The following is a 6000-nucleotide window of genomic DNA, read 5'->3' on the forward strand; positions in this document are numbered from 1 at the left end:
GGTGGAGACAGCAGGGATGAATCCTTTGACACTGAGCTTTGTATCTGGAATTACTACACCATGCTGCTGCGGTGTTTGCTGAACATTAAGTTGTTGCTATTTAAACCTGCAGAAGGAAAGCAGATTTGTGTGTATTAATATACAGGGCTCGCTGTTTTTTTTCTTCTTTCTGCTTTTGCTTTGCAGGACACAAAGGAAATTGCTCTGTCACTTGAAATGGCTCTGCACATCCTTTAGCAGGAAAAAACGGCGCTTAGACTGGAGATTTTCAGCCTGTGTCCGGAGAATTGTTTGCCCTTGAAACCCTCAGTGCAGCAGAGATCTGTTCTCCCTGGCAGTGAGAGCAATCTGTCAGCTCTGGCCAGCAATAAATCCATGGCTGCACATTGCAGGGTGCAAAGTGCCTTCTAGCTGCACCGTCCCTATTGCACGCAGACACGTAACCAATGGGCAGAGCAGCAGGTCTCAGCTTGGGGTAGTTTATAGCCTGCAGTGGGACAACAAGAGTTATTCTCTTTGCCCCTGTATTTCAGCTGCCTTCATCCCAGAACCATTGCTTTGTTTTTTGTACTGCCTGAATGTGGTGCTGCCAACACAGCTCGGGGCTCCTGCAGGCTCCAGGAGCCCCTGGCTTAGGGACATCCCCATGTGTCATCCCTGGAGGTGGGTATGTGCATCACCCCATGGGGTGAACAAGGAGTCCCAGTGTATCCAATGGGGCTGATGCACGGCAAGGAGGTGCCTGCAGATCAGACAAAGGAGCACCAAGCGACAGAGGCTGCCAAGTTTCTAATTAACATAATTAAAACGTGCTCTTTTCTTCCAATGGATGTGCCTTTCTGCAAGCATCCATCAGAGAAATGAGCTCTGTAAAGAGCTCCTTCCTTTGCAAGACACTCATAATTCAGGACTGACAGTGTCCACATCCATCCTGTTGCTGACTGTGGTATTAATGGATGCTGGCCTGGCTGTTCCTGTACTGTCAAATGCTCCTGCCTTGACATGTCTCTTCCCTAATGGATGAAGAACTGTGAGCTGTGAGCTCGTGTGCTACCCTGCATGGGTCACCAGGGCAGGTGTCTTCATTCCCATGGGGGGAACTGGGGCTGGCTCCTGTGCAGAAGAAGCAACAGGCTCTGGTAGCAGGGAGATGCTTTGTGCTCTCCTTCTACGCTCTCAGGGAAGTCAGGGAATCACATTTATAACGCTTCCTAATTATGAGCAGGGCACGTAAGCTTCTTTCCAAACAAATAAGCTGCTTTCCCCCCGTGCCTTCATCCCAATCGTCTCTGGAAATTCTCTGTTTTGATACTTCACTCTTCTTAGTGCTACTGCAGAGGGGAAACTCCTTACTGCAGCCTGGCAGAGGGATGCATGGAGCTGCTGGACTCATCCATTGCTGGTGGCCCCAAGGAGAGAGAGTATGGGGGCGCTTTCCATGCCCGCACTGCTGCCATCTCACCCGCTGCTTCACACCTATTGGATGCAACGAGTTAATACTGAATCGCTGCCTTGCACAGAGCCACTCTGCCAGTTAAACATGTCCCATCCCCGGCAGGTGACCATCAAATGGGTGTGGGGATGTGCTCTGCAGCAATGGGGAGTTCTGGGGCTGTGTGAGGACAAGCTGCCTCGTGGCAGAGCAGAGTGCAACCCAGCACGGCCACGGCTCTCACGGAGCAGCGCTGTTTCTCCCTGACTTGTTGTCAAGCTGCTCGTCTGACTTGAAAGTGATGTATTTCTTTGAATTGCAGCCCTGAAAGAACAGCCAGAGCTTAATTACAGCAAAAAGGGTCTTGTGCTTGTGCGGCACATCACAAAGCAGCTGGTGAGAAAAGTTTCCACAATAGGAACCCTTCCAGAGTGACGTCCTGGCATCAGGGGGCCCTGGAAAAGACACAGAATTTAAAGGGAAGAAGAAAAAGAGCAGAAGAAAATAACCACACCGAGGATCATTTGCATTCCTATTGCAGAGCTTCAGCCTTGCAATACACCGAGGGCATCGCATTGCCATTCCCAGGCGGTGGGGCAGCAGCGCTGAGCTTTGCAGCCCTGCATCCAGCCCTCCCCTGTGCCAGGGCTGAGCTCTGCACCCCTCAAACCCTTCGACTCAGTCATCACTGATCGTGGTTCGGAGCCCCAAACAGCCCGCAAATTAAATTATTTATTCATCTAAAATGTGCTTACAATCGCAAAAGGGATTCACTTAATTGAAAGTGCAGCCAGCATTTTAATAAAACCATAAAAGGGTGAAACGTGCATAAATGGAGGAAAAGTGTTTAATCTCAGAGAGATTGCTTGATGTTAGAGAGCGCATTCCGCTCCCAATATAGCTAAGCAAATAATATTGAGATCCCACGAGCAAAGAGATATTTTTATCTTTTCGCTCAAGCCCTGGGTTTAAATTTGACATTATAATTGTGAATTATGCTAGTTCATTACCATAGCTACAGAAGGCTTTGGCCAGCCCGCAGATCGTGCTGCTGGTGACTGTTGGTGTGCCTTCATCCTGGAGCTGGGGACTCCCTGCTGCAGCTGTGCCATGCGCTGTGGGCACACCGTGCATGCAGGGTCAGGGTGGGAAACTGCCTGTGCTTGGGTTGTCATCACTTGGATCATAGCTGTGGGATGAACCTGGCTAATGAAGGTTACACCTGGCTGATGTGCAGCACCCACCTGCCTTGGCAGTTCCTGGGGCAGTGCTGGGTGAGGGCAAATGTGGCCCCATGCTCAGCCCTACACCAGGTCCCATCCTCCGTGAGGGCTCTGGGAGCTCCCAACAGCCCATTAATCCTTTTTCTTGTTAATACCACAGAGCAGCTTGTCAGGGCTGCCTGCTTTCTGATGAATAATACAGGGCAGCGGGGAGGCTGCGGGGAATTATGTAGCAGCTTTAATTAGTGTGGAAGTGTGGGACATGGAGAAGATGGAATGGGTTGAGGATGTGGGGATGCTGCAAGGTGTCCTGGACACACCATGCTTCTGGAGAATTCACTGCCCTATGCAGCCTCTGACAAAGGTTTGTTCCTATTATGGGATAGTCATGGCCATGGGAATTCTCAGTAGGACAGATCCCTGCTCCTGATGGATCCCACTTGGTGCACAGCGCCCTGGGAGCTGCTGCTGCCGCAACCCAGGTCTAGTATTGTGACCGGTGCTAACACAGCTGAATTACTGTGGGGAGAGTGAAAACAAGTTCTGGCTCTCACTTTTATAGGGATTAACCGAGAAGCACGCACAGAAATCCCCCAACAGCATGGCTTCATGCCCTCAGTGCAGAGTGATATCACTGCTGGGCCTCAGCAGCTCAATGCTCAGTGATTGCTGGAGCATAGGGCAGCAGCAAGGAGGTGTGTCAGGGTGTGCAGTGTGGGGGCTGGGTCTTGTCCCCACCCCATGAGCCTTGCTTAGACTCTGCCCAGTCTGCAAATCCCTGGGGATCTGGCAGCGATTAGGGGCATTAGCGACAGCCAAGCAGGGGTGACCACTTTGACTTTGCAGGTGTGGAGCCTCCTGTTGCTGGAGAGACCCTGGAGGAATTGCTCCAGCATTGCCTGATGCTCCTTTGGCTGCTGGGCTCACCCCAGATCCTTGAGCTGGAGGAGAGGAGCTTGCAAAGGATGATGCACCTTCAACCTCTTTATTAAGCAAAGCACAGTTCAATTCATCACAGGGCTCACTCAGCCGGTGTGCACTGATAAAAAAGAGATGGGCAACTTTGGATCAATCACCGCAGCTCACAGCTGAAATTCCACACTCCTGTGTTAGCAAAACTCACAGCTGAACTGCAACACAACCAGGCTGTCTCTGAGGCAACGTGTGCCATCACAGCCCCAAGGAACTCACCCTGCAGCATCAGAGGGTGGGCAGGAACACAGCAGCAGGAAACTCCTCTCTGAAGTCTGCTCCCGGGGAAGAAAGCCATTATTTAAAGCCATTATTTGTTGCGTGGGCTCTCCTGCAATAAAGCAGAGGTGCGGAGGTGTGAAGGAATTACTTTTGTATTTAATCATGCAGTAATTACAGGAGCGTGATTGACTTTTCTGCCTGGTCTGTGGCAGCAGGGGCAGTCAAACGGAGGAACTCAGGCCTCAGTGCTTCAACCACCTTCACCCTAATGCTGCTGCTAATGTGGGGTGCAGCGGGGTTGGGGCTGACCTCTCAACACAGGTTCCCTTTGCTGCTGCCAGAATGAGCCCAGCAAATCATTCCCATCGCAGGGTGCACGTATGCAGCGTGACTGCTGCTTGTTTTTTACCAGCCCAGGAGCCGAAATGAATTGCAGCTATACAATGAAGAGTCACTTTATTGCTAAGGCATTAGGCAAAGCTAATGTAATCTGAACTGATATTGAATACAAATCCTTGGCTGTGAGTCACCCTGCTCTTACATTGTGTTCTGTCGCGGAGGAGCAGCGTGCCAATAGAATGCCAGGCACTAAAACAACAAGGAGGAAACATGCTTTTCTTTCTACCCGTGAAAGACAGCCATAATGACAGCCAAATCACCCAATCATTGCATTAATTAATAAGTATTTGCAACCTCCTGAGATTGATTGGATCATTATAACACCAAGTGAAGCCTGAAGAAGAATTCCTGGGGGAAGACCATTCTGATTTCACGTTCATTTTGGCTCTCGCTCACGTGCAGGAAAGGCAGCTCCAAGTCAATGCGGTGCAGGAGCCCACAGAAGGTACAGTCCTGCATCTTTCTCATGTCAACTATTCCTACAAGCAGCACGAGACTTTGCAACAACCCTTCCAATCCCAGTCCCAGGCACAGGGTACTCAATACACATGGTAGGTGCTGCCAGGAACATTTCCTTCTCCAGCCCTGATCCTCTGTCCCTCCCTTACAGGGCAGAGAGGGGATGGGATCCTGCTCAGCAGAGCATTTGTTTTGCTGGAGATGATTACAGATGCCACATTTGTGCACAATGCAAAATTAACCACCGTAATAGCATTTCGTACTGATGGAGTATCGTTCGTCTCTGGATAAGAATGCATTCTCATAGACATTGATTAATCTCTCCCCCTAAACATCCCTTCAAGACAGGTGCTATTGATGCACAGTGCTAGGCACGACTTAGAATCAAGCATGGGCTTGTGCTGAGCGTGGAAATTTCTGCTGCTCACTGTACCTGAGGTCAATGCTAATGCAGTCCTCGATCCAGCAGCCAACTGGAGCCACAGAGTCCTCCTTTCAACACGTAGGGATGGAGAGGACAGGAGCAGTGCTGGCATCCATCCCTGCAAACCTGGGACAGACCCTGTGAGAACCAAAGAAAGGCCAAATCAGCTGCAAGGTACAGGTGTTCCTAGGGCAATAATCCTTTGTGCTTTGTGAGCTCACACATTGCCCATCCCCACCACCACCAGGAGAGACCCCACAGCCCCTGGAGCACCAGCACACCCACCAGTGTACCCCAGAGCCACTGTGCACAGGGCTTTCGGCCCCCTCCTTCCAATCCCCTGTGTAATAACATGCTGCCACACTTGACAGCTTCCCTTATCTGCTGCCAGGCTGATCAGTTCTGGCTGTAATTTCATGCTGTTATAGGCAATCACACTTGTAAAGCAAAAACCATGTCTGTGTTTCATAGCCAAGAACGTGAAGTCAGGTTTAAAGCACTGAGGAAGCCAGGCTGGCAGCTCTTTCTGTGTCCCATAGGACTGGAGGGGATGAACTCCACAAGGGTGTACAGCCCTGCATGGGTGCACAGCCCTGGGCCTGCAGTAGTGCAGTATGGCTGCAGAGAGCTCCTGGTGCCTCCTGCTGCACACTCATGAGCCATGCCCAGTCACCAGGTGCCACGTGAAGAATGAAAGAGGGCAGAGAGATGCCTGCTATGGGGATGGAGGGGGAAAGGAGCTCAGATGCTTGCACTCTGCACTGGGCAGACACGGTGCTAGGCAGAGCACATGCTGTGTGATTACAGGAGGAAACAAAGGTCCTGCTGGTGCTCTCCATCTGGGCTGTGAGGTTGACTGGGAAGGGAGG

The 6000-nt window shown here is 51.0% G+C and overlaps 1 long non-coding RNA gene across 1 annotated transcript; it reads right to left on the reverse strand.

The window, feature by feature from the left end:
* Window positions 1-1807: 1807 nt before the first annotated feature.
* LOC116654126 (uncharacterized) lies at window positions 1808-5306 on the reverse strand. The gene is made up of 3 exons (XR_004309060.2): window positions 5141-5306; window positions 3847-3958; window positions 1808-1887 (listed from the first exon to the last, which is right to left on the reverse strand). It is a non-coding gene; the product is annotated as an uncharacterized LOC116654126 (long non-coding RNA).
* Between the last annotated feature and the right edge of the window lie 694 nt (window positions 5307-6000).

Source organism: Coturnix japonica, chromosome 9 (assembly GCF_054131305.1).
Source record: "Coturnix japonica strain WE chromosome 9, WE-NBRP24, whole genome shotgun sequence".
Taxonomy (NCBI): Eukaryota; Metazoa; Chordata; class Aves; order Galliformes; family Phasianidae; genus Coturnix; species Coturnix japonica.